Source organism: Rhea americana, unplaced genomic scaffold, assembly GCF_003343005.1.
Source record: "Rhea americana isolate MKP2758 unplaced genomic scaffold, rheAme1 scaffold_282, whole genome shotgun sequence".
In the NCBI taxonomy this organism is placed as follows: Eukaryota; Metazoa; Chordata; class Aves; order Rheiformes; family Rheidae; genus Rhea; species Rhea americana.
The window spans coordinates 51,275-79,230 of NW_028186404.1; the positions used below are offsets into that span (position 1 = coordinate 51,275).

General features: G+C 34.8%; 1 long non-coding RNA gene across 3 annotated transcripts in view; it reads left to right on the top strand.

Moving 5' to 3' along the window:
- The first annotated feature begins 601 nt into the window (after nt 1-601).
- LOC146593707 (uncharacterized) overlaps nt 602-27,956 on the top strand; it is a 44,308-nt gene continuing 16,953 nt past the window's right edge. The window contains exons 1-3 of one of the 3 annotated variants that reach the window (XR_014896329.1): nt 602-682; nt 8,451-8,586; nt 15,283-17,081. This is a non-coding gene — a long non-coding RNA (uncharacterized LOC146593707). Of the gene's footprint in view, nt 683-8,450; nt 8,587-11,294; nt 13,511-15,282; nt 17,082-27,956 lie in introns of those variants that run through there. The other 2 variants (XR_014896330.1, XR_014896331.1) reach the window with 2 other exon arrangements.

Below are 27,956 nucleotides of genomic sequence, written 5' to 3' on the forward strand. Positions count from 1 at the left end.
GTATGCCTGGACTCACAATCACACTTGAAGATTCGCTTTTTGTTAATACTATTACTGTGCATATTCTTATTTATTATTCTGATTTTCCAAATTGATATCTGTTTTAAACTATTTTTATGCTAAAACGTAAGTGTGAGGTGATTGTAGATCATTGCGTATGGTCTCATATCTGATATGTGATTCCAAGAATCAATTTTTTGTAAGGTTATGAGAGATTTCAAATTTTGAGTAAATAATCATAAATTGTGTCAAAAGAAAATAAAATGTATTCTTTGGTAAATATGTACATTTGTGTGTGTGTGTGCAGCAGGAGAAAAAAAATCTGTTAGCGTGGTAACAGAACTTGTAGTCAGGAGTACTAACTGCATCTGATACTGTGAAAAGAAACAAAAGGGTTTTGGGGGGGATTGTTTGTTTATTTGTTTTTTGTTTTGTTTTGTTTTGTTTTCAGAAAGTAGAAACTAGTGCAGGAAGATTGTGTAGGAAACCTATGAACCAATCCGTTTTACATGCCATAAATGCCARCTGCTATCTGTCCTTCAACTATTAGAGATACGTAAGTCTTTATACTCATGATGCTGGAAAAAGCCATGCAGTGCAGAAAAAAAGATGTAAGTCAGGCACTTTTGAAGACTGTGATGGGGAGCAGAGGAGTTTACACAGCAGGCAGTTTCAGCAAAAGGTAACCATTGTATTTGTTTAAATCCTTCAGCAGAATGAAAAATATCTTGCAGCATAGATATAGAAGAAAACAATATTCCAAGTGTTACTGCAGAACATGGAGAGAAAAGAAAAGAATCTTTAACACTGTGCTTAGCTCTTAGGGCTCTCTGAGCAAACGGAAGCAGTGCAGACATTTTTCTCCTGCATTTTATGACAAGTAACAACCATTTAAGATTAACAGATTATAAAAGGAGCTGAGCTTTCCAATGTGCAGATTGTCAATTTGTCGAGTAACATTAAAGTGCCAAAAAGTATAATTTTCATGCGGAAAAAAAAAAGACTTTTTAACAAGTTTATGAATTCAAAGTGACCTTTGATTATCCTATAAAACATAAGTTATTAAGTGTACACTACTGAAATAATAAAATTATTTTAAAGTTCAAGGAGGAGATTGTGTAGAAATGAAAAGTAAAATTATGAAGGTTGGTCTAATCAAATCCGGGAGAAATTCTTCTACCATCTCATCTCTTTTATTTCAGGAAATTGCTTGTAACAAAGAGTTCATCTCTGTATCAAGGATCTCTCAAGACACACTAATCTAATTTTTCATGGCATTTCTAACTCTCATAATATTAGCAGAAGTATCATGAGGGCTTGATCTCTCCAGTTTAAAATCCAGCATTAAATAAATATGTTCTGAAAAAGTTCCAAGGTAGGTAACTGTTTACAAATATCAATATATAATACGAATCATTGAGGAGACACTTCTTTGCATCAGACAATTAGATCTATTTAAAAGGTGAATGTGTCAATATATGACTATGTGGCTTGCATAGTTTTCCCAGAGGGCTTGAAGAGCAAAGTGTGTTTTGTTAACAGATGTGAACTGTATGCTGGGAGATATTCTGACTCTTATAGAATTGAAGCAGCAGATATGAATCTTTTTTCACTTGTCTGGGATCAAAAAGAGTGAATAATATTTATAGCAGAGCCCTTAACCCATGAGCAATATCTCTGTAGCAGTCAAGCTCAGGGATATTWTTGTCATGCTATTAATAAAGCCAGTTTCTAGGAAGAGTTCGTAGATTTGTTTGGATCTGAGGGCAGTCAGGAACTGGGCTATTCATAAAATCAGTGGAGCTGCCTAGACACAGTTATAAGGCTCTGCTTGTAACTTACACTGTTCACATGATCTTCCTGTCCATGCACAAGATGCCCCTGGCAGGCTCTCCACAGAAGCTGCRTTGGTATGTGTGTTATCAGCACGTCTACAGAAGATTTATAAAAAGAGAGAAACAGCAAGAGAACAACATCTGTAGATGTTTYGTATTTGTTCAGCATAATCAAATTCAAAAATGACTGCAAAGAGTTTCAAAAGCCCTCACAGCATGTAAAGAAAACTGACAAAATTCAGCGCAATTTTGTGATGTGTTAGGTAATGTGCATATGGAAAAATAACCCTTACTATATGTAAGTAGTGCTGAGTTTCAAGTAATTTAATACCATTGAAGAAATTGGTCTTGGAGTCATTAAGATTTTTTTTTTCTTGATAAGACTAACTTAATAGATATTACAGGGAGACTGTTGCAAAATGTTAGGAAAAGAATAGAGAACAAAACCAAAAACATTGCTACTGAATATATCTACATTTTGATTGATACTAGGTCATTCCATTTCAAAAAGGATATCGCAGAACCAGAAAAGGTACAGTAAAGAAGAAAAGTATGATAAAGATATTGAATTACTTCCCTACGAGGACAAATTATGTAGACCGCTACTCTTATTCTCAAAGCATGATGTTAGGATTAATAGAGCTCTGCTCTGGTAATTCCTATACCTAAACTACTGAAGTCCTGACTATCTGAAATTAGTTTAAAAATTCTAAGTGTCTTGTCACTTAATGGAAACAGCTAAATTAGGCATTTAAAAACAGAAAAAAAAATTACTAGTCATCATTCTAATTAAGAAGATGCTTAAATAAACCTGCAGATAATTTTGAGGAGACGGATTTTGCCTTTGAAAGAAAGTTAGGTAGCTAACATTGGATACTAGGTTTATAACATGAAAGCTGAAATTATAAAAAAAAAATTTTGAAAAATTCTTGAAATGTAGCTTCCTGCAATGCCTACACCACTAATCTACTTTGGGCAGAACAGACCAATGACAGGGGATATGCTATTAAAATATTAAAATTATATCTTAGATGTCCTACACGTGTGCACTTCAGATGCAATTGAAAATACCTTCTTTTCATGGGTGATTACTTGTTCCTGGAAGCTGTTGTACAAATATTATAATTCTTTAGTTACAAGCATGTAGCCTGAGTCCTCATGCAAAATACAGACTCACAAATTACAAAACGTTTGCTTTTTAGTGAAATAGTATTCAAGTTCTGTGACAGGCTCTAAAAAAAAAAAAGGCAAAAAAAGCAATAAGAGAAAAGAAGAGCAAGAAAAGAGCTTAAATTACTACTAACAGAAATACTGGCAGAAAGTGAAATGGAAAGAGCACCTGAGTACAAAACCAAGCAGACGAAACTTTGCTGAAGTCTCTCTGAGGTTATTCAGACTTTATAAAGGCTTCTTCCTAGCTCCTGTTTCTGTGATTATAGCACTCCTGCCTCAAGGCTCTGAGTCAACCAGGAGGCTCTAATTGACCAACCTACAACCATCTTTGTAAGCTTCCTCTGTAACCCCTTCTTTCCAGGTTCCTCCGGGCTTTGGCCACCTACTTTGAAAGTGATGTAGATATGATATGGTTCAGCTGTGTAACTTTGGATCTAACTTATGTGAAAACATCTAAGTTGCGTGAAAGAGCTGTGAGAAGCCTCACCGTGGTCTGCCATACATGCTTCTACTTGCTCATGGGCCTAGGAGCTTCATTCTGGTTCAGACTCTCGCTCTTGGTCCTTGCTTGAACTACGTTGTAGGTATATTCTGCCCGACTTTTTACCTTAATGACCTTGACTTTGCTTCCTGCCGTGCCTTGGACCTGTCTCATCACTGTAGACTTACCTGGCCATCATCAGGTTCTCAGCTGACTCTGGTCACTGTCCCTTGACTTGCTCTCCTGGTCAGGTACCATGGGGCTGCTAGTTACCTTAAGAAATAAGAAATTCCCTTCATCTTCTGATTTTTAGGTAAGACACTTTGTTTTGAAGCTTTTAAAAAGTTTCTTTCTTCATTAAGGGCAACATCAATCAGAAAGTTGATCTTGTGACACAAGTAAGGAATGTTTACATTTTCATGTATTTTGGTATTGTTTGGTAAACCTTTCTATTTCATGTGAGCTTTCACTCTAAATATCCTAGAAAATACAGGATACATACTTTTTACTCTTCTTAGTTATTTAAATATATTCATTCTTTTAACAGTTTCCACATATATAAGAAATCTTTACAGCAAATATGCATAACTCAGCATTATATTTTTTGAGCGACTATGACAGCAATGCGTTTCAGAAAGGTTGAATGTATGAATGTAAAGAAAATGAGATTTCCGCTACAATAACAAAATCTTTTACTCTTTTTCTTTTCCCTTTTGAATGCAAAAATAGACATAAAGTAGTAACTGTAAAGSTTGCTGTGCTAGGCAGTAAGAAAATGTAAGTAGTATAAAATACTGTCACAGGAGAAGRTGACTTGTGTTATGATCTAGTTATATCAAGGCCAGTGCAGATTTAGGTGGCAATGAGTTCATAATATGGCTCAATGATTTCTAATACATGAAACAATCTTTGTACACGACATAAGCCATTATAACTCTTTTTTTTTAATTTACTTTTTCTGATGTATTTTCTGCCATTCATTTAATCTTCTTTTAAAAAAGTTAATTACTGAGGAAATGCTTAGTGATTTGTCTGACTGTTCCTCACTCTCTCAGCGTAGCTTCTCTGATCTTTAAAGAGGAGAGATCCTCTTTAGTAAATTAATAGAACAATACATAAAAACAAATGAAAGTATAGTTTGAATAGCATTTATAGAACCACATCATTTCTAATTTGTATAATGTTGATTAAGGTAAAAAATATTGGGATAAATCTAACTATTCTACCTCAGCTATTTTCTTTCTATCAACATTTATTATTTAATAATAATAGGCTTTTTGTTTGGTGGAAAGGAAGAAGAGAGGGTTTCTTTGTGCTGGAAGGGATTTGACAATGATAGGAATTAGAAAAACATAGTAGAATATTTAGAATATTTTGTATGAGTAATTTAGAACAACCTTTATCAGGTGTTTCTTTAAAAGAAGAAGAGCAAGAAAATTCTCATCCAGTTATTTATCAATGGTTAAACAGTTATTACTAGGTATATTGAAGAACAGGAATTAGAATAAAATCATGACAGAACTTCATATGCTTTAAATATATATATAAATAAAGCATGAGATGCAGCTCTAGATTGTAGACTTCTAAATGTAGGCATCTGTAAACTTCCAGAAATGAAGCTGATATCTATACTTCTATTACAGGATGATACTGAGTTGCCTAAAAGTATATTTTGATTCAAAATATCTGAAAGTATCCAAGATATCTGTGTGTGGTAGGGGAAAAAATATATATATATATATAAATGGTAATGGTAATTGATACCTAAATGTAAGTAATCAGATCAAGCCTCAACTCAATATAGTTGATGCAGCCTAAAGAACTGTACCGCTCACCCCAAGGCAAACTATTAGTAGATATACTTAATGACTAGTGACAGTTTCCTTGGTTACTGATTCATATACTTAATGACTGGTTACCTAAGTAATCAGATGTGTCTGTCAAATGTGGCATGGAAACTGTGGAGACCTATACCTTTCCGGAGCAATAAGTAGAGACCAATAAGAAATTTGATAGCACTAGATGATTACACTTATGAATCTGAACTGAGATCTGTATGTCCACTTGAAGCCAAGAAAGTGTACAGGACAGTATTAAAAGTGGAAATATTAAAAGTGACTTAGAAGTTACCTTATTCTTCTCCTTTCTACTCCATAGATACACTAATTCTTTTAATGATTTAAAATTTGATTCAACAACTATTTTAGAGGATAGTTTCAATTTGACTATATAAGTCATCCTACTGTAGTTACACCAAGCTGTATAATTTCTGTGTGCCTGTAAAAAACAAGAACGTTAGACAATGAAACTTCATTTTGATGATTCAGTGAGTAAAATAAGTGATTTCTAATGGTTGTCTAGGTTTTACAGTTGGAATAATACATTTATCCAGTTATCCATAAACACAAGATGTGTCCATGGGCTATACATGGAACATTAGCACTGTATATATGCTGTAAATCTAGTATCTTTGAAGGGACAAACTTGCTACGACTGTCATGTGCCATCCAGATCACATCAGCACAATGTATATGCAGTAGAGCTATCCCGTYCTAGACATGTGAGGACGCTGCATCATATTGCATCAAAAGCCTTCACATAAGCAATGGGCATTTCKGAGATTTACTAATAGCCAGAAGTTCTAGTAATATAATTATATGACCAAACGGGGACTGGCTACACTCAGTCCAGAAATCTTGGACAAATTTATAGTGTCATCAGACTCCACCTGCATCTCATTTCCAGACATAAAATATATCCAGGGAAACTTCAAGGTATGATAGTCTTGAATTTGAATTTCCTTTTTGTAGCTGAATTAGGTACGAGGATTGTTCTAAATCCCAATATATATGGTAAGGAAGGATATGATCGGGATCCTGACGTTACTAATTGCTCTTCTTCYAGTACACATACAATTTTCTCAAAGGCCTTTATATTCCTTTATTCTCCTGCCTTCTTTAGATTACAGCCACATTCATCTGCCTCGCTGTAAAAATCTCCTGCTCTTCATACTCGTCTCTTTTCCTCTATTCCTTCTATTTCTCCCAATCCATTTGCCTTCCRGGAAGCATCTACATGTATCAATACTGCCTTTTTGAAAATACATCCATATTCCTCTAGATTCTTTGTTACATTCCAATTCCATTGACAAAAATAACATATGCTCCCTTCTCTACYCCCTAAAAGCTACAGGCTCAGCCTAATAAAATCCTCCAAGAGCTTCTGCCCTTACTTTACTCTCTGTGCTTGAGTGCCGTATATTTTAAGATTCACCATCTATCTCTTCAAGACTCTCAGGCCATGTTAGAATAAGTTGACTTAAATTCTCTTTGCTCTTCRTTTGTGCACACTGTGATCCTTTGTCACATAGGCACTTGGCCCAGAAGCAATAGTGGAACAAGACATGACCTGAAATCTCTCTGGAATAGTGGAGTTAAGTGAGAGGTATGTGGAGCCATGAGTGTTCCCCGTTCCCTTTAGCTTTGTCCTCTCAACAAACAAAAGCAGGAAGTTTTATCTTAGAAAATATATCTTTTTTTTAGGGGGGGCAGATTTTAATGTACAGTAATCCCTTTTATTCTGCCTTTCTGAAACTGAAATCAATATCTACACCCTGAAGTCCCACAAGACATATTTTAGAATATATCAAGTAAACTGATTGCTATTAGAGATTTGAGACTTATCTATGCTGTCAGACTCTTGGCAAAGCTTATGAGGCTGAACTGGAGCTTCACTGCCACGATAATGAAATTTCCAGAACAAGACTTGGTTCTTCTCCATGTGGTGTGGATGAAACACAAAGCTGACCACACTGGATCATGCACATCTTCCTTGAAATAGGAAGGTGTCTTAAACCAAATTCCTGCAGAACTGGCTCACTGTTACATAATAAAAGAAGTCTTTCTCTGACCAAAAATATTTTTATTTACAATAGTATTTCAAGTATCAGAGAGGTTAAAAAGTCAAATTATAATAATAAAAAAATGACAACATATAGGTATTTGAAATACAATACTGTGCACTATTCCCAGCCCATCTTTGGTAGTCTATGTGGTCTTGTCAAAGTGTGTAGTGTGGCTTCTAAAATAAGCTGTGTTATAGCTGTCATCTATGTACATTTATTTCTTGACATTTTTCTCCTTTCATGTCTACTTCTAGATTATGATTAAAAAACAAACAAACAAACAAACAAAAAACACCTTATTTTGATACTGCAAATTCCTGTGCTAAATAGAGTACTCTTTGTTCAATCTTCAGCCATTTTCAACAATATCCTTGCAAGCAAGGATATTGCACTGCTGAAGCACATGAAGCTTGTATCTAGTTAACTACTAGTCAATTGCAGGTAACTATTTCTAGAAAAATAATAATTAAAAAAACTTCTCTTTTTCTCTTGGTTTTGTTCTGTCTCCCTTTTTCTTCTCTCTCTGTTACATCTTTAAAACATTCTTCTTGCTTATAATATTATATATATTATAATATTATAATATAATATTATATATATTATAATATTATATATTATATTATAATATATATATAAAATATATATATATTATAATAATAGAAGTACATTTTTCTTTTCCAAGTTCTGAAATGTTTGAATTTATATTTTGTTTTTTGTTTAYAAGAAGATGCACATATTTCCATGGCAAGATCACTATTTTCTTCTGGAAAACTCTAAACTCAATTTATGTGAATCACATATTTTGGAAAAAAAAATACAGTTAAGTAGCTATTGTATAATTTTGACAGTTTCAGAKGTCTTTGTTTTCTTTTTTATCATTAATATAATTATATGGAAATGATTTTAAATTCAAGTTCTTCCAAATTTGCTACTTGAAAAAGTAACCATTTTTATTTCCTTTATGCGAAAATATCTTTAGTTTTAAAGTTTTCAAAACTATTGAATAGAATCAGCATTTTTCAGTGAAAATATGACGTATTTTCCTATTTTTCTGTAGATACAGAAACAGAGAAAAATGTTAATCAGTTTCTTCCAAGGATGCCTTCCTACATCTCTGCTATGAACAGTCACAAAGCCTTTTGTTCAGGGTGACACAGCCCGAGGACAGTGTCTTCTGACACCTTTTGTTGAAGGTATTTTACTTCTTAATGATACTTGATGTTTATATTTAGACATATGAATACTGCCTTAGGTATCCTGCCTGTTGAACACCAACCAAAGGCCACTGTCACTCACCAGCTAGACAAGACCATAAAGGGCRTCTTTTGGTCCCCTTTTTGTTGGTGGGTAAGGAAACCCCTGCAATGAAGGTAAACAGTTATTCCCTTTTACCGTGAACAAAGAATGATACGCTGTGTCACCCACTATTTGTGATGTTCATTGTCAAAAACTACAAAGTACATTAACTCTATATCTACTACAAATAAATAAATCTGTTGCTATCCTAAATTTGCTCAGATCTTACTTTTCTTTGTGTTGCTTCTGGGGTCCTAGTGTTGGTTCTTTAGGCTGCGTTGTTCCTTGACAATGTTAGGTTGGGACCTTCCTTTCCTTCTTTTCTTCTCTTTTCTCACTTAGASCATCAGTTACTCCCTAAAAGCTTTTAAGTTTTATGGAAATAATATCTTAGATCAGGAACTTTATTATATCTGCTGCAGCCAATTGATCCTAACTTCACATCTCCTAGCTGCTATCCTCAAACTTCCTTCAGCTGAGTTCGTATTGGCACTGAATTGGATTAAATGCAAATAATATTCTTTGTTGGAAGGTCATCTTTTCTTCTATTCCTTTATTGCAAACATATCCGTAGATTTTGTCTGGGAAACCTACCATGCATGTTATCTGTGTTAAMATTACCTCCTATTCATTAAACAAGGTGTGTTTGTTACTTTTTCAGCTCGTCACAAGTACTCGAAAAAAACAAATTTGCTCATCAACAGAGTCATTAACTGCTCTTCATTATGCATCTATTAAGATCAAATCTAATCCCAGAAGGTAGATTATTAAATTAAAATTATCTCAGAGCAGCAGTGCTATCTTAACATCTCCATTACATGAGTAATCTACTTCTATATAATGTCAAGAACAGCACATCCTGATTTTTATACTTACTAGCACTTTCCTCCAAATGCAATTTTTCGGTAGAAAARGGTAATTGATCTGTATTTCATGGTTTTAGCCTGCATGGCTTGAAGTCATTCTCTTTAGAATTGAGATGTAATAATGGTAAAAATTTTACCTTTTGAGACTCACAGTTTGAGGTCTTTCTGCTTCTTCAAGAGAAGACATATGTCCCATTGACATATCTAAAACACYAGTACAGTTTAAGTATGTGGAAAAGGAAAGAACAAGCTTCTTAACGATAGATTCCTATGTATTATTTTGTTCCCTTGATCACATCTTCAGGATTATTTTCTAMGGGTCCTTCTCTGCAGAGCTAYTTTCTGTCTCCAAGAGACAGCCCCTAGCCTGTCCTCATACCTGTGTTTATTTCTCCCCAGGGATAGGACCGTGCATTTGCCCTTGTTGAACCTCATGARGTTCCTCTCTACCCAGCTCTCCAGTCTGTCCAGGTCTCTCTCAATGGCAGCAGAGCCCTCAGGTGTGTCAGCCACTGCTCCCAGCTTGGTATCATCCGCAAACTTGCTGAGGAGGCACTCCGTCACCTCATCCAGGTCACTGAAGAAAAAGTTGAACAAGACGTGACCCAGTACTGAGCCCTGGGGGACACTACTAGCTACAGACCTCCGACTATACTCTACACCAGTGATGACAACCCTCTGAGCACTGCCTTTCAGCCAGTTCTCAATCCACTTCACTATCCACTCGTCTAACCCACACTTGCTGAGCTTCTCTAGGAGGATGTTATGGGAGACAGTGCAAAAGCCTTGCTGAAGTCAAGGTACACAACGTCCACTGCTCTGCCCTCATATGTCCAGCCAGCCATTCCATCATAGAAGGCTATCAGGTTGGCTAAGCAGGATTCTCCCTTGGTGAATCCATGCTGGCTACTTCTGATCACCTTTTTTTCTTCCATATGCCTGGAGATGACATCCAGAATGAGCTGCTCCATCAGCTTTGCAGGGATGGAGGTGAGGCTGACCAGTCTGTAGTTGCCTAAGCCCTCCATCTTCCCTATTTTGAAGACTGGAGTGACACTGGCTTTCTTTCAGGCTTCAGGCACCTCTCCAGTTCTCCACGACCTTTCAAAGATGATGGAGAGCGTCCTGGCAACAACATCCGCCAGCTTCCTCGGTACCCATGGGTGCACCCCATTGAGGCCCATGCATTTGTGGACATCAGGTTTGCCTAAAAGATCTCTAACTTAATTCTCCTTGACCAAKGGAAAGTCTTTGTTTCTCCAGACTTTCTCCCTTTTCTCCTGGCTCTGGGATTCCTGAGAGCTGCCCTTGACACTGAATATTGAAGCAAAGGTGCATTTAGTAACTCTGCCTTCTCTGTATCCTTCATCACCAGGGCACCCACTTCATTCAGTAGCAGGCCCACATTTTCCCTATTTTGTTTTTGATGTATTTGAAGAAGCTCTTCCTGTTGTCTTTGACATCCCTTGACAGATTGAATTCCAAATAGGCTTTGGTCTTTCTCATTGCATCCCTGCATAATCCAGCTGTTCTTACACTCCTTCCACGTGGCCCATCCCTCTTCCACATTTGTGTACTTTCTTCTTCTGTTGGAATTTTGCCAGGAGCTTCTTGCTCACCCATGCAGGTCTCCTACTCACTTTGCTGGACTTCTTATTCGTAGGGACGTACCAACATTGAGTTTGGAGGAAGTAATGCTTCAATACTAGCCAGTTCTCCTGGACCCCTCTTCCTTCTAGGTCCCCTCAACCYGTGGGATTCCTTCAAGTAGTTCCCTGAAGAGGCCAAAGTCTACTCTCCTGAAGTCCGGAGTTGTGATCCTACTTATTGACTTGCTTCCTCCACGCAGGATCCTGGACTCCACCATCTCATGGTCACTGCAGCCAAGGCTACCCTGATTATTTTTTACATGTAAAAAAAAAAATGTTTTGAAATTGGAAGACCTGGCTCAGAAGCTCAGCTTCCTTCTCCAGTAGATATACCCTTTAAAAGTTATTTTTAAAATAATAAGAAAAGAATTCATTAGCCCAGAATTTTATTTTTAAATTTCTAGAAAAGATGTGAGATTTATGACTATATACAAAAGGAAGTGTCAGCCTTAGAAAAGATGTGAGATTTATGACTATATACAAAAGGAAGTGTCAGCCTTAGAACATACTTAGAACTTCTTGCAGAGAAAAAATCCACAGAAAAACAGCAGTGCTCTGTGGTTACCACTAAATAGTCTTTTTTTCTTTTTTTTCTTAAATTACTTTTTATATATTATCTCTTAAATATTAAAGCTCAAACCCAACAATAGCATTTTACCGCTCTTTGCATTTGCTTCTTTTCTCACTTCACACTTATGCAAATTTCTATGTTAAATCTAATTCTAACGATCTATCAAAGTTATATATTACCCTGTAATCGGATTTTCTAATCCCAACTCATGACTGTAATTTCCCAAGGAAGGGTAATAGCTTTGTTTCCATATATTAGATATCATAATAAATGCTAAAGAAAATATGATAGTGCTTCATTAATTTTACATGGCTGGCTAAACTGAGCTATGTTCTTCAAAAACAATGTAGGATTTCAAACTTTTCCACGTATTTACTATCCACAAAAACTTCTAACATGTATTCTTTTGTTCTAAAACATCAGAATCTTTTTTTTCTATCCCTTCAAAAAATTATGTCTGCTGCATACAAAAGTCTACTAAATTAAGTGGTACAAATCAATGTACTAAGAAACTACAGCTTGCTCAGGATGTGTACATTACATTTTTCCTCTAAATGGAAGATGCTTAATATAAAATATGTCTAAATGTAAGTATTCTGCGTAGAGGAAAGAAATAGAGTTTAGAGATAAGTATTTAAACTTCACTCATTTTTGTAATTACTGTAACTTTAGTTAAGAAAATCTTACAGAAAAAAAGGGAGTTAAACATGCATTAAATAGTGGTAGTTGTAAGCACAAGTAAATGTACATTTAATGTTAGAAGGCTATGCATTTTCAATTTGGAATATACCTTCAATGACTTTTMGGAGGTTTTGATTTCATTCAAAACTATTACTATAAAGAAATAAGAAAAAAAAAAAGAAAGTTACATCCTTATTTTCCCTCCCATTGTAAATGCCCTTCTTCACATTTACACTACTTGAAAAAATTACTCAGAAAAAACATTTCAACAGACCTTCCTACTCACTTCTAGAAGATAGGGAACACTGGTGTAAGTTCCTTCCAAAGATACYGCTCCATTTGTTAGGAGTTAGGCTWCTGRACATAYMCTTGGGGACATGTTGTGGAGACGATTAACACTGGAGGTGCTTTCTCCTAGGCCCTCACATCATCTCAGAACTGAAAACAGTGCTAAATGTGAATGGGGAGCAGTGGAAGCTCGTCTCAGAAGCTCCTGGCAGCCATGGCCACCCTGTGGTCCTGTCTCTCTGCTATTTGTTCTCTCTGTTTTCAAGCCTTCATCCTATTTTGCACCCTTTGCCYACCCTAACCATCTCCTCTCAGCAATCTTTCCTCCTGATTCCTCATGGCCAACCACCGGACATTATTCTTGTAACGTCTGTCRCTTTCTTACCAACTACAGTGATTCCATTGTTCGGCGTGCAGACTTAGAGGAAATGATAGTTCTCTATTTAAATTTCCTTAAGAAGCAGCTCTCCTGAAACACAGGAATATGTGAAGCCTTACAGATATATAACACTGATTCTTTYCTTCCATACAAAACAGTATATGCACAAGACACAGAAGATTGTCCATAGGACTTGATTACAGATATCAAAGATACGTTTGAAAAATAGGTTGCTATACARTTCAGCAGAATTAGCTTATTTGACMTTCTACACTTTTGTTCAATTTTTGTTTACAGAAAATAAACAGAATTCAAAAAAATTATGCMGTATAGAGTCTCTGGTGTGATATAWGGAAGTATACGGTACCATTAATGCACACATTCACAACAAACTTTTATGTATATGCATATATATGTAAAAGTACATAAGTATATGTTTGTATATATATACTTAYATATACATATATATTTATAYTTATAWACACATATATACTTATACATATACTTATATATGATAATCAGYTGAAATTCTCTGTTCCTAACGTGAATATTGTTAAATTTAATATAGTTTTTATTGATCATTTAGAAATATGTCTTCTCTGGGACTGATCTCCACCGTGAAGATAAACATAACGTAAACTTGCCCTGGACCCAAATAAAACTAAAAAAAAATCTAACCTGGAAGTTATAGAGTAAAAATAAATTGAAATACAAGTATGTTGACAATTACCCCTACAATTTGAAGTCCCTTTAAATGGCAAAACTGCTCTACAAAAAGATCTCTCATCAGTGTTCAGGCAATTCTTTCTMGATCTCAGTAAAGATTTTGTTCAGATAAATGCTCAGCTCAAGAGAGGGAAAAAAAAGAAAAGAAAGAATTATGTGTATTTTCACTCTTTCGTTTTGTTATATACACCACAGTAAGACTGAATACTGTGTTACAGATATCTCTTAGTTACTGCCCCTTCTTTTCTCTTCTCAGCAGTGCTAGCAGAGCCTCTAAAGGAGCCTCTAACAGCTTTTTTAAGAGGGCTGGCAGCTGTTCCACTTATTATCGCTTATCATGGGATAGCCTAGCAGGACATCTCCTCTCCTGAGCTGTTTGATGCAATTTCTCTCTTGCTTTTTGGAAGCAGACAGTAGGTTTCTTTCTACTCTGGTGGCTGCTTAGATGTAGAAAGATCCAGAAGCAAATAAACAAAATCTAGAGAGGAAGAAAAAATGGGGAAAGAGTAGCTGCTAGATTGAACCTACCCCTTATAATTTTAATTTTTTGATTAGGAAAAAAGTAAAATAAAAGAGGTAAATACATACTTGGTTAAATAAAAGAGACTGTTTCCTTCCAGCTTTCCTTTTCCCTACAGCTAAATTACCATATAATATTAAAAAAAAATACAAAACAAACAAAAAGACAGATTCATACATCATCATTGCTAGAAATAGGTCTCTGTTATAGAAACAGACGGAATTTGTGTGAGAGGGAATGAATGCAGGGACTGTTTGGAGTAACATCCTTTCGTTACTCCAGAAGAGATGAATATAGTGTTCTCTTTAAGCCTAGCTTCTGCTGGAGTACTGCTTGATAGCTGGAGATGCCTTACTATTATCACCTGTAAGGTCTGTGATCCTGTGGTGATCTTGACCAGAAGACTCTTGTACATTGAGGATTTAGTGATCCACGCAATAGTCAGTCCGAATAGGTGCAGGCCTGTGCTGTGCTGCACTATGCTGCACATATAGTTTGACCTTCAGACCTGTGCTGTGCTTCACATTTCCTTTGGCTGCAGGGTAAACTTAGCCAGCTAATTGTAATGAAGGACCCTGTAGGCATCTCCTGTTTGGTACATGTCCTTATTTTTTTTTTTTTCCTAAATGTGCAAAGTGATTTTTTATGCAAACATCCTTTTCATCTGAGAGTAGACATAAAGAATAAAATTATTTTCCTTTAAGAAAACCCTGTAAGAGCTCAAAAGACCAAAATGGGGTAACCTTTCCATGGGCAGAATCTGCAGGGTGTGCATGCCCTGACTGGAAGCTTGTTCAATGCTGTGTAGCTTGGCATTGCCAGAATCTGAAGAGATCTAAAATTACCTATAATAGTCCTCTTTTTCATTAGAATGTTAACTCCAACAAGTGGCTTTTTAACTGATACTTTACAGAATCTGAGTGCCTTTACTACTGGGATGACAATGAACCAGCACCGCCTGGAGCAAAACAGATCTATACTTAAACTACTCTAACATAGTACGATAGAGACAATATAATCTCATTTTTTTTCTAAGAAAAGGGTACACTTTGCTTGGATAACTTTGGAATTTTCCATCACAAAGTGAATGAGAAATGGTTGATGGCAAGCAAAGAAAGGCTGACCAGCTTTTCTCATCTCTCTCTCTGCGTCTGCTTGAAGATATCTGAGTTATGAAACACAGTATCAATTTGCATCCAGATTTTGAGCTGTTCTTCATCTTTAACTAAAATAAAGTGCATCAGGAATACATATTTCCAAAAAGCTTAGATGCCTGAATGTATCTACAACAAATATCTACACTTCATTCTTCATGCTGTGCCAGAGAAGTTGTTTGTTTCATCCCACATGARCTACCTACAACTTTTTAGTGGTTCAACCATAGTTGGTCTTAAGCTACTGTGGATCTCATTCGACTCTGAGTCACTACAGAAACTGTATTTATGAAGACTTCTGCCAAAGAAGATTCTATTGCAATGTTCTCCTCCTTTAATGAATAGTTGAAGAATTCCTTTCACTGTAGAGTTTTTTGCCTAGATATTTAATCAACTATAAGAGAAAAATGCTTTTAAATGTATGCACAAAATTTGTGCACAAGTACAATACACCTTTTGAATATACATCATATACTTCAATATTTGTTTTTTCCTATTTRAAAGATTTTGATAGTTAGAGATGAAAAATACATTCCTGAACAACTGACAGAATATAACTGAATGTGGAGGTCTTCTTTTTATGCCTTTYAAGACACAAATAATAAAGATTTCTATTTGAATGCTCAGCTCCGGTGAATGGGTATTTCACTAACAGATCAAACCTCAAATTAAGAACAGTATTGATATTTTTGTAATTAAATATTAGCTGTAAGAATACTTATAGGCTGTGAAAAGCTAAAATGCAAATGTTATTGCTATTTAGTTCTTTTAAATTACACAAGCAAAACAAAAGTAATTGAACTGCTATTATTAGACTGTGATGTAGAGGATGCTGAAGTACTTTACTGGTGTTTAGCAAGATAATTAGAGCAAGTAAATTAGATATTAACAAAGTTATTAAAAGTCAGTATTTACAGACTGATACCTGAAAATGCTATTACTAATGTTAATTAAGGGCTTAATTAGCAGGAATAATATGCTCATACAGGCCAGTGGGCAGAACCCCCAGGCTGAGGAAATGAACAGCGTTCCTCTCAATAAACTCTCTTGTCTGGGATTTCTGTTAGGTGCCCTTATTTTTTAAGGTTCTAAAGCTATCAGAATTGTGTCTCCTAATTGACAGCATCTTAGCTAGGAAACCCTTTCACTCCTGAGCCATCACAGCTGCAAATATCCTTGTTCTGCATAGCCTGCAGCAAGAAGTCTGCTCTACCTCCACATATTAGGTAACCCTGAATTGAGCAGGGCTGACTGTGTCTATTAAAATGTTCCAACCAGCTTCAACTGGGAGTGTTGAAAAAAGGGCAAAGTGCTGGAGATCCTTTTSCTAAGTGATGTTATTAGACCACAGGCTCCAGCAGTTTTCAAGACCTGGGGGTCCATCTTGCCCGGCTGCTGGAGTCCAGGCCGGTGCACTTGTGCTACATTTGAGGCAAGGGTTTTCTATTGCTACCTGTTTCTAAAGTATTTTGCAGGAGTTTTGTGTTGTTAGCATGCTCTAAAGTATGACGCAGAATAAAATGATCAGCGATAATAAAGTATTATCTGTATAATAAAACTTTACATTTTGCACATCTCTGCCAAACCAAACTAATCTACCAGAACTTGATTCCTGTATCCATTCTGGGATTTCTGAGAACGGAAATTCTCCTCCTAGTTTCAACTATAGAAAACTAATATACCTTACAATACTGTCAATGAATGCATTCATTTCAAAATTCATGGTTACTTCTTTTCATTTGCAAAATATGCTGTTGCTTTAGTAACTTTTAAGACAACAGAATTACTCAGGTAATCACACTTTTTACATTGGAAGAGAAGTGGTTGTCTTAAGTCCCATGATTCATGTAAAGTATAGTTTGCTTAGTCTAAARGCTTGATCTTGGAATCCTTACACATGGGACAAGCTCCTGTGAAATTCACATAGAAATGTGAGAAATGGCTTCTTCAATACAGTGATCGTGAAAATAGGAAGACAAATCTGTGACATATTAGAAAACACTTTGATTTTCTAGTTGTACATCATGTATATACCAATAATCAAGTTAATGTTTGGAATTAATCTCTGTCTATATTCATACATATTATAGAGGGTTTTAAAGATCATAACTGCTTCTCACTGATGTTTCCTATTACCAGTAGTAGCAGACATGTGAATACTGCGGCCATCTTTTAGAAAGACAAAGAAAATTTTCAACAATATGAAAAATAATTGCTGAACTACTAGGATGCATGATAATACCTATTGTTCTTCCTTGCTAGTTATTGGGTGTTACAAAATATCATTGTACAGTTCAAGTATTCTATATTATTCTTTTTATTTGAAGAAGAAATAGTTATAGCAGAATTAGATCTTTATTCTGTATTTCTCAAGAAATGTCACAGTTTACATTAGACCTCAACAGTATATGTATTCATGATTGGCATATATATTTCATAGGGCTCATTTAAATTCACTACACACTTTTTAATACACATGGGAAAATATGAGCATATTAATATAMGTCTTGACAAAGTATAGTTTTGTCATAGTTGACTCGAGGAGTTGATTACTTTTGTAACAGTAGAGTCATCCATGCATTACAGCTTGTTCCATCATCTACATAATTATAAGAGTTCCTTCAGGTTGAATGATGTTTGTACCTTAGAGTAATACGCTGGCTTTTAAATGAAAGTGTGCAGAAAGTTAAGAAGCTGTCTAAGGGTTTTCTTTTATTCTTTTTTTCTTTTTTTTCCTTATTTGTTTGGTTTTGGCCCTTGAGCTGTTCTGRATCTACACAAATGCAAATAAGAACCACCTGCGTAGAAAAAAAAGGTCAAATTTCAGGATTATTTATATTTCTGAATATGCTAACAATTGAGAAAATTATAAAACCATATTGACATAAGAATTTTTAGAACTTAACCAAATCTATTTCCTTTCTCATCCACATAAAATTTGTGTTTATTCACAGTGGTAAATACATTTCTTATGTTTTCTAAAATATAACAATTGATAAGAGAAATGTGCTTTCAGAACATCAGATTTTAAGTTCCTAAAAACTGCAATAATTGTGACTTAAAATATTTTTAAATAAGATAGATATCATGGTTCATCTTTTATTAATTTCAGTTGCACATTGTATTAACGAAAAAGTCTACTTATGAAGATATTCCATGTACTACATAGATGCAGGAAGTGGGATCTGAAGATATGAAAAAAATATAGAACCGAATTAGAATAAAAACATTTCTGGTTTTACCTGTGTTAAACTAAGTTTCATCATTCCCTGGAAAATCTGAAATTTCAGTAGCTATTTTGCACTTTCATTTTTTCATCAGCAAATGGAAATTTTAAGATAAGCAGTCTATTTTCAGGAAGCTGGATACTCTCACCTAATTTAAGCTTTTGAAAATGTAGACTTCCAGAAATGTACTGAGTTGCCTAAAAATAAACATGTACTGCTATTTAAGATCCTAGACTATCCCACTGGGCTTCCAACTACTGGTTCAGTTTCCTTGGTCCTGTGTCATGCCTATGTAGTCACCTTGGATACATTGAAGCACCTCACATGGCACGTGATGCCTACAGTTCAGGCTATTTAATCAAGATACCAGTCTAAACTATTTATCTGGGATCATCCTACAATCAAGTAAAGAGCATGGTGCCCCCAGATGGTGATTTGTAAACACTTAACAATAAAATGAGATTAAACACTGTGGAAAGAGGAACTATTTTACATTTCTATTTCTTATTTTGCGAATGTTGTCACATTAGTATGGCCATAATTGTCTTCAAACACTAAGAAACAAATAATAATTTTAAAATTTACATTTAATACTCCAAAAATAACACCCAAGAATTGATTCCACACTAGTCCACTTTTATCACCATATAATACACTAACTTTAGACACTTATGATATAGATTTCTTTACATGCGTTGTCAGTTTAGACACTGTTTATAATTAGCAGAGGAAAGTAAGCATAAATTGTCTCATTTTGAGGTAGAATTTTAAAACAGGCCATGTGAATCAAAGCTTGAAAGTGTCAATTTCTCTCTCTTTACTATAAGGGCAAACTGGAGTGCCTGGAATAAACATTTGTTTGAGATATTTGTTTGTTGTTAAAAATATGATTTAAGATAACAGTGTAACACTAAAAGTTTCATCATTCCATGAACCTTATGAAGAGATGAAGAGGTGCAATATGGAATTTATTGAATGGTCTAAACTAGTTTCAAGAGCTGATACTATTTTTGACTCCATGAATAAACTCCTGTGATTTTTAGATTGCAGAAGAAGCTTTGCTGAGACCTACTTTTCTTTTATGTTTGGAACTATTTCTTTTGATTGTCTGAATGGCTTGTAAACTATGTGATATGGTCTGAGTTTGAAGCTGTTGGATATAGGAATACAAAATACTAACCTCCCAAGGTTATATTCCTAAATCCTTTGTGGTTGGAATTGCAATTTSTAATTTTCTTACTTGCCTCATAGTACGTAATATAATAATCTTTCTACTGCTAGCTGATACAGGGTCACTCCATAAATTTTGATCCATACTAGAAAAACATACATAAACACCTTGAACCTTGCTGTTTCACAAATGGAAAATTAGACGTCGTATACAGAAAACCAATGAAAACAAGACCATGTGTCTCTCAGAACATTCAAAAGTTCTTTGTTACTATTAATAAGTCAATGTTTTTAAATATTCCTTTGTGGTAGTGTTAAATATTTAAAAGACATTTGCAATAAAATGGCCTTCATTTGAATAATATTATCCAAAACCACTTCCTGCCACAGCTGTTCTTCTTGTTATGTGCTACCTTTCTATTGGTATCTTTTCATGAATTTTTTTTCCATTTTATTACTTACCATCTATATAGAGTATCAAACATGAAATCTTGATTCTTRTGCTGATAACTGTAAAATGAAGAGGCATTTGTTTCTTTGAACTCAGCTGCTTCTCCTTGTAGTTTACATTGGCTCTCCAGTCAGTGCTTCAGCATAATTTCAGGAAAGTGCAGAGCCTCTGACAAAGATATACTTAAAATGAACAGGACAGAAAAAAAAAATAAAAATAAAGCAGAGATCCTTACTGAYGGGTGTGTCATAACCACGAATGAAGTACCATTTACACACGATAATGTAAATATATCAGGTATAGTACACTGGAAATGGGCAAGGGAGACGACCTCCCATCTTTGGGGGCATCAGGGCCGGCTGGGCCTTAACCACATGAAGAGGGTGGTGATAGCTGTTGGAGCTACTCTCCTGTGGGAAATGGAGTCACTCATTTGCCAGCCTGACTTGATGTCTTGGGAAATTCGCAACACACTGGCTGTGGAGGAGTCCGCACTCCCTCAGTTGGAGGACAGCCTGCTTAACCCCTCTGTGTAACTGAGTGGCGTAAGATTGCCTGCGTGTTAAGACTAAATGAAGGAGCGGTCACTGCACGCCTGCCTAGAAATGAAGCTTATCCTTTAGCTACATTAATCCTGATTGGGAGGAACAACTCAGWCAAACCATGGTCAGTATAAGGACGTGATGTGCAGAGGTCCTGGAGGGTGGGGACCAGAAGCAGCAGCTGAGAGTCCTGGGCTGTAATGGAACTAAAAGGAAGAAGCACCCCACAGACTCCGTCCTGAAKGTCAACACATGGCTATGTGACCAGTGTTGTCATACTCTGGGCTTTGCTTTCTATGACCACAGGTCGCTCTTTAAGGAACAAGCACTGCTGAGCAGGGATGTGACAAAGCGAGAAGAGYATATTCTCCAAGTGGCTTACTATCCTTATAAGTAGGGCTTTAAACATCAGATAAGGGTTATGATGTGAAGGCGCACACAGCAGTGAGGAAGGCCCTGGTTAACATGAAACTCTTCCACCCCATTTGCCAAAGCAGCTAAAATGAGGACACCATCTAACTGCCTTTACAGAAATGTATGGAGCAGGGGAAACAGGAATCAACAGAACTATGTGCAGTTACAGAGAACTACAACTTTGCTGGGATTGCAGAGGTGTAATAGGGTAACTTGCACAACTGGAGGGCTGCAATCAGTGGGTACAGACTTTTTAGGAATGTCAGAGGACAGACCAACACAGGTGACTATAATAAAATGCCTGATCAAGAACAGGTAGTAGACAAAGTCATTTTTAAAGAGCTGGAAGAATGCAATTGCAGGCTGTGCTACCAAAGGAGGACTTTGCTCATCCTGATAACTGCCGAATGGGTAAAATGACTGCACATATAGTCCAAGAGATCTTCAGAGTGTGTTGAAGAATATTTCTTCACATAGGTGATTGATGACTAGGGTAGATGCTCTGCTGGACTTGTTACTCACAAACAATGAAAAATTGCCAAAGATGTAAAGGTCAAGTGCAGCCTTGGCTGCAATCACCRTGGGACTACAGAGTTTAAAATTCTGAGAGAAGTGAGCAAGACAAATAGTAAAATCACAGTCTGGACTTCAGAAGAAAAGATTTTGAGTTGCTTAGGGATTTGSTTGGCAGGATCCCATGGGGCACTGCCTGGAAGGAAAAGGAGCACAAGACTAGTGGTCAGGCTTTACAAACAGCCTCCTCAAAGCACAAGAACAGTCCACTCCAATAAACAGAAAGTTGATCATACACGGTAAAAAAAGCAAAATGGATGAACAGGGAGATCTTGAATGATCTCAGATGGAAAAAGGAAGTGCATAGAAGATGGAAGTAGGGGCAGGCTACCYGGGAGGGAGGCAGAGGGATGCAGAGGGATGCATTAATCTAGTCCCACCTGCATTCATTTCACATATCATGATTACAGTTTCATGAATAAGAAACTATTGCTTTATATGGGAGTAAATGAAAACAGAATATGGCCTTTAAGATTTATTTTTGGGGCCATTATTACAGGTCAGTTAAATCTTACACACCTTTGATTAAAATTCARCATTCCAGAAGGAAAGTTTGCTTGCTTGTTTCTAACAGTTTACTGGAGAAAAACATACTCAGTAATACCTTTTAAAAAGTCAAAGTGATAGTTACTTTGCAGAATCATATGTTATCAAGTTTTACTAACACTTTGTTTCCCCATTTCATACATTTTACTTAAAAACAAATGACAATTAGCATGTTATATACATTGTCATTGTGAAACGATTTTGTAAGTATAATTTCRTACAGTGATTGTCATTTTTTCAGCTATAAACGTTAACAAACTGAATGAGCTCTGAAAATCCCAGATTAGCTACAAATACTATCTCCAGTTTCACCTTCTAATTTAATAGAGAAATACTGTGTCAAAAACATTGGAGGTGGAGGGAAAGAGGAAATATGATGCTTGAACCTTTAAAATTTATGCAGCCTCAGGGGAAATTGCAGATATATTTCCAACATACAAGGTTCAAAACAGGTAAAATGGAAAGGGCTTGTAGGAACAGYCGAGAAATAGATTGAAAATGATAAGAGATAAAAATAGACTGTCGTCTAACCTTTTTATAATATGGGAAAACAAATGTAATTCACTATTTAAATAAAGTACTAGCTAGCACAGCAAACTTGTAGCTAGCAATCTCTGAAAGAATTTAAACATTCTGATAGTATTCCTGTGATAAAAGACTATTTCTAGCTTCTGAAGGTAGAATAAAGAAATAGAGATATGGAGTCAATGAAGAGAAGATGAAYCACTAAATCAGATCACCTAATCATCTCAAAATTGAATGGAAACATGGAAACTTTTAATTCTCRAAGAGACTGTAGGATTTCAGATATGCAAAATCAAATTATAACAAGGGCATAGAAGCCTATAGCTTTCATTCTACATTCTGCAGGAAAATGTAGTTTACAGATGATAGAAATATTTTGTATACAAAATTAAATCCCAAGGAGAGAGAACAAGTACWCTTTTACAGTTGCTGCTAAATATGTTATTCTATTTTTCTAGTTACACAAATAATTCACCTTTTCAACTCATCTTATTTTGACTTCTGTATCTGATAACAATCTTTTTTAGCTTTAATCCGAACATTGGTTTTGCRTGTTATTTTTGTTTTCTTTTTGTTACCAAATATATTAGTGTTTTAGGTAATTTTTGCATATTCATTTTTCTACATTACATCACAAAATGCAGATTTTAAAATTTTTCTTTCAATACAAAGTTTGCAAATTTCAGCATATTAATACCAGATCTCTGATACTGGGATAATACAATGAATCAAATCCTATGAGCAAATAATTTGTTAACTACCATGTCAGTGGTTTGTATTCACCTAACTAGGTATATATACATATATACATAATGTGTATATACACACATATATATACAGACAAAAAGTAAATAATATAATCTCTAACAGATTGTGTGTGTCCGTGTCTGTGTGTCTGGGTGTGTGTGCACAGAGAAAGAGTTTCTGAAAAAAAATTTCTTAAAATTCTACCAGAACATAATCTATTGAAAAAATTTTTGAGCTACAAATAGCTGAAGAGATGTATGATTTAGGGTATCTTCAATTAAGTTCAACCCCTACRTAAAACTGTGATGCTAATGATGTGATTTTGTTCAGTTTTGCTAATCTTGTAACACTGTCGTTACCCCATTTAATAGAGGCTCAGATTGTATTAGTTCAATAAATGCTTCACATGTCATTAAAGATCCCAGTGTTCTCACTAGTATACCAATATACAAATGAGTAACTCAATACAATTAAAATGTGGCAATAAGCTATAAAATGGCTATGAAGTTGTAATATATTGTTTTGTGGTGACTCACATCTGTCTTAAATGAACAAACACTCAATAATRGAAGCAAATGTCAAGAACAAATAAAACAAAACAAAGAAAACTATGAGTTTGGGGAAATGAATCTAATTGCATTTCCAATCAAAGCTATGAAAAACAACAATAATGATTATGACATTTATTGAAAATGAAGCTCCCAGCTAAATCTCAGGACASCATCAACAACTTGAAATCCAAGCAACCATGCAAAGTCAGTTTAGCAAAAACATTTSCTTTTTATCTTAAAAAGAAAATACAAATCCCTGAATATCCTTAGAAAACAAATCAAATGCACAAACTATAAAAGTGAGATCAGAACTTTAACATGGGTGCTCAGAATCATCTACACTGCTGTAACCATATATACAGGAAAAAAGAAAATTAGAGGTTTGTATGACAAAATTTCTGTGTAATTTTTGTTGGCAAGTCCTAACATTCATATTCTAAGTGCATAAAGCAAGCTCTTAATTATAGTTTTGCAGTTCCCAGCTTCCCCCAAATGACTAGGAAATCCCTGAAGCTACCAAGCATATTTTGATAGTTTAAATGTATGGAATTTTTTCACGATTTGCTCAAAACCATTATTTTGTATTTTATCATTTTGGAGTAAAATGTATTAATTCTTATTATCATTTCTGATTCACTGAATAAGTTACCAGAGTGTAACATTTTAGGGATATAATCAGGCTGAAGAAGCTTATCAGTAGGACTGCGACATAGCTTCTAATTACAACACCTGCTCCATACAAAACTGACTTATCAGTTACTTAATAAATCTCTCAGAAATATATTTCATTTACTTTCTTTCTTTGTGGCTTTTGATGACACACACACACACACACACACACACACACACACACACACACACGAAATGTATGTATATGTATACATACATACATACATACATTGAAATGGTGGAACAGTTGTGTTTGTAGTAAGAGAAAGAATTATTTTGCTTATATTAAGAAATTTATGAGACATTTTCTTTAAAAAGTTATAATCAAGTATAATCATGCTTTAAACTACAGACGTGAAATATGGCAAAGACATTATCAGTTATGACCACTGACTTCCACAGACAAATCTATCCAAATGTAGGTAAGGATAAGCATGATGATATATTCCTTAATTAYGCAATCACATACTACTTTCTTCCTATAGGTCACTGATTCAGTAATTGCAAAAATAGACATTATTTTTGAGATCTCTTCTCCCTTTCTCTTTAGAATGACACCAAAAGGTTAGCTTAGAGTGTGATTCAAATGTCCCAGCTGTACATGTAGTACAAGTATCTAGTCAGCTATATTTCTTTTAAGCACAAGACATCACAAGGCAACATTAGTACTGAATTTGCAGCATGTAAATTAGCAATTTATTTCATTTTAAACAAAAATATTTCTCCCCTCATTTGTTTAGTTGCTTGATCTGAACTGAAATATGATTGTCCTGATGTCACTCTGCATGATGGCCTAGAAGGTCTCCTGATTTCCCTTCAAAAGTCCACTGACCCAAAAATGTGAAAATAATTATGCTTTCAGAGTAGGCTTAGAATAAGAAGAAAAAAAAATGATTGAGACTGATTAGATTACCATTCTAAGTTATGACTAAGTATACAGCCTTAATCCTGTTTTTTCCCAATTTCTATGTACTTGACTTCTTAATCTGAATGTTCCTCTCACTTAAAATCAACTAGATATTAATTTATTAACCGATGACTTGTTTTGTTAAGATATCTTACTGGATGATTTGCCTGAAAAATGGCTTAAAATATATCAAGCATATGTTGAAAAGCCTGATTCTCTTCTGTTTCACACTGTTTCTAAAACAATATAATTTCATCAATATGAACAGCTTATACAAATGTTTAGTGTATTTTCTAGATCAATAAAGAACAAGTAAAAATCATAACATATGTAGAAGTAGTAGAGTAGTAGTGAGAAGCAGTAACACAAGAATTGATTAAGTCTGAAATGAGAGTAGAAGTAATTGTAATTGTTTCATGAATTAGAATAAGACTCAAGATAAAAAAAAAAAAAAAAAAAAAAAAAGTATGGACTTTATCTTCCTGTCACTTTCTATTGTGAGCTGTTGCAATGTCTTCATAAAAATTTTGCACAATAACTCCTAACTAAACCACTGTGTGACAATAAATAAATAAATAAATAAAAATAATAATAAAAAAAATCCTGTGAATATTATTACTCAGCATATTTATTTGTAGAGRGGAAGAATTCTTATTCAGTACTTGTATACAGTGAAAGATTCTGGAAAGATAAAAAAGTATAATATAGGCAGATCCTCCTTTATAATATTTCCTACTGGTTAAAGATAGATAGATATTCACAGGTTTTCACCAGCAGTAGACCATACTGAATAGCATTAGTTCAAATATTTATACTAAAAGGTTAGGAAGATTCTTATTATGCCTTATTAATCCTTCACTGGATTTCATGTTACTTAATATAAATTTTCTACATTTTATTTTCTATAYAATCCACTGTGACTAGCACCACTCCTTTTAATCTGGCATAGAATATTTCACTGCACTGCACCTTATGAGTATATTATTAATATTTTAATGGTTATTAGTGATCATTTGTTTGTCCTTAGTCTGCTATCTTTCTTTCAATGACTTCTAGTCTCTATCTTGCCTTATTCRTATATTCTGAATATTACCTGTCCCTCTGACATAATTTGAAGCTTTAAAAATATTTTACATGGGTTCTTAATTGCCTAAATGAATTTTACGTCTGTGTTTGATTATACAGACTGTAGAAAAGTGWTTCCTGATTACTGATAAAATAATGATTTTTGCATGTTTCAACTGATAGTATTAATTTTCTTTTATATCTTGTCTGACAGTTGTGATGAGCGAATAATTGCTAACACCTGGCTCATAAAGCAGTAGCGATAGAAAATAACACTAAATTGAAAAAAAAGAAATTACTAATGTCAAAATTTTAAGTAAATGATTACATTCATGTGAATTAAAATTCCCTTGTTTCACATAATATTTGCTAGTAATTTGTCATTTGTTTTTTGCAAGCATACACCCAATGGTTTTGGCTGAGATGATCAGTCCCAGGCTTTTCAATTCTAATAAGTTGCTTTCCATCTTTTTTGAGGCTTCCAGGCCTAAAGCCATTAATCATATTGTTTCTGATTTCTCATACATAATGTTTCTAGACATTCTGGTAGGAAAAGGTCAGTGTCCCTTCCAAAGCTAGATTTTCCACATGATGACATATAGTAATGGGTCCGTACTACTAGAATGAAATGAATCATTACCTCTTCCTCTGCTCTCTAAACTCTGCTTTCTAGTCTCTCATATTTTTTTCACAGTCAGCAGAATTCACAATAGGAAAATTAACTTCTGCTTTTGTTGTAGTTATTTTATATCTTTATACTTATGAACAAGAAAATAGTTTTTCTATATTTTTGTTATAAATAGTTCTCAAAGAAAGCACTCTTCCTTACATATATGAATGAATAAAATTGATATATGTAAAATAAGTTCTACATGTTATCTTCATCATAGTTATTACTTCTTTGCTTATTATTGCTAGTATATGTTGAAGTAGTGGGTAAGGATGAACTAAAAATGCGTGCATTGCTCTAGAACTACATAAAGGCAAAGTGCTATAGTGACGAATAAGAAATTTTGCTTTATTGTGTAGGAAACTTGACAGATTCC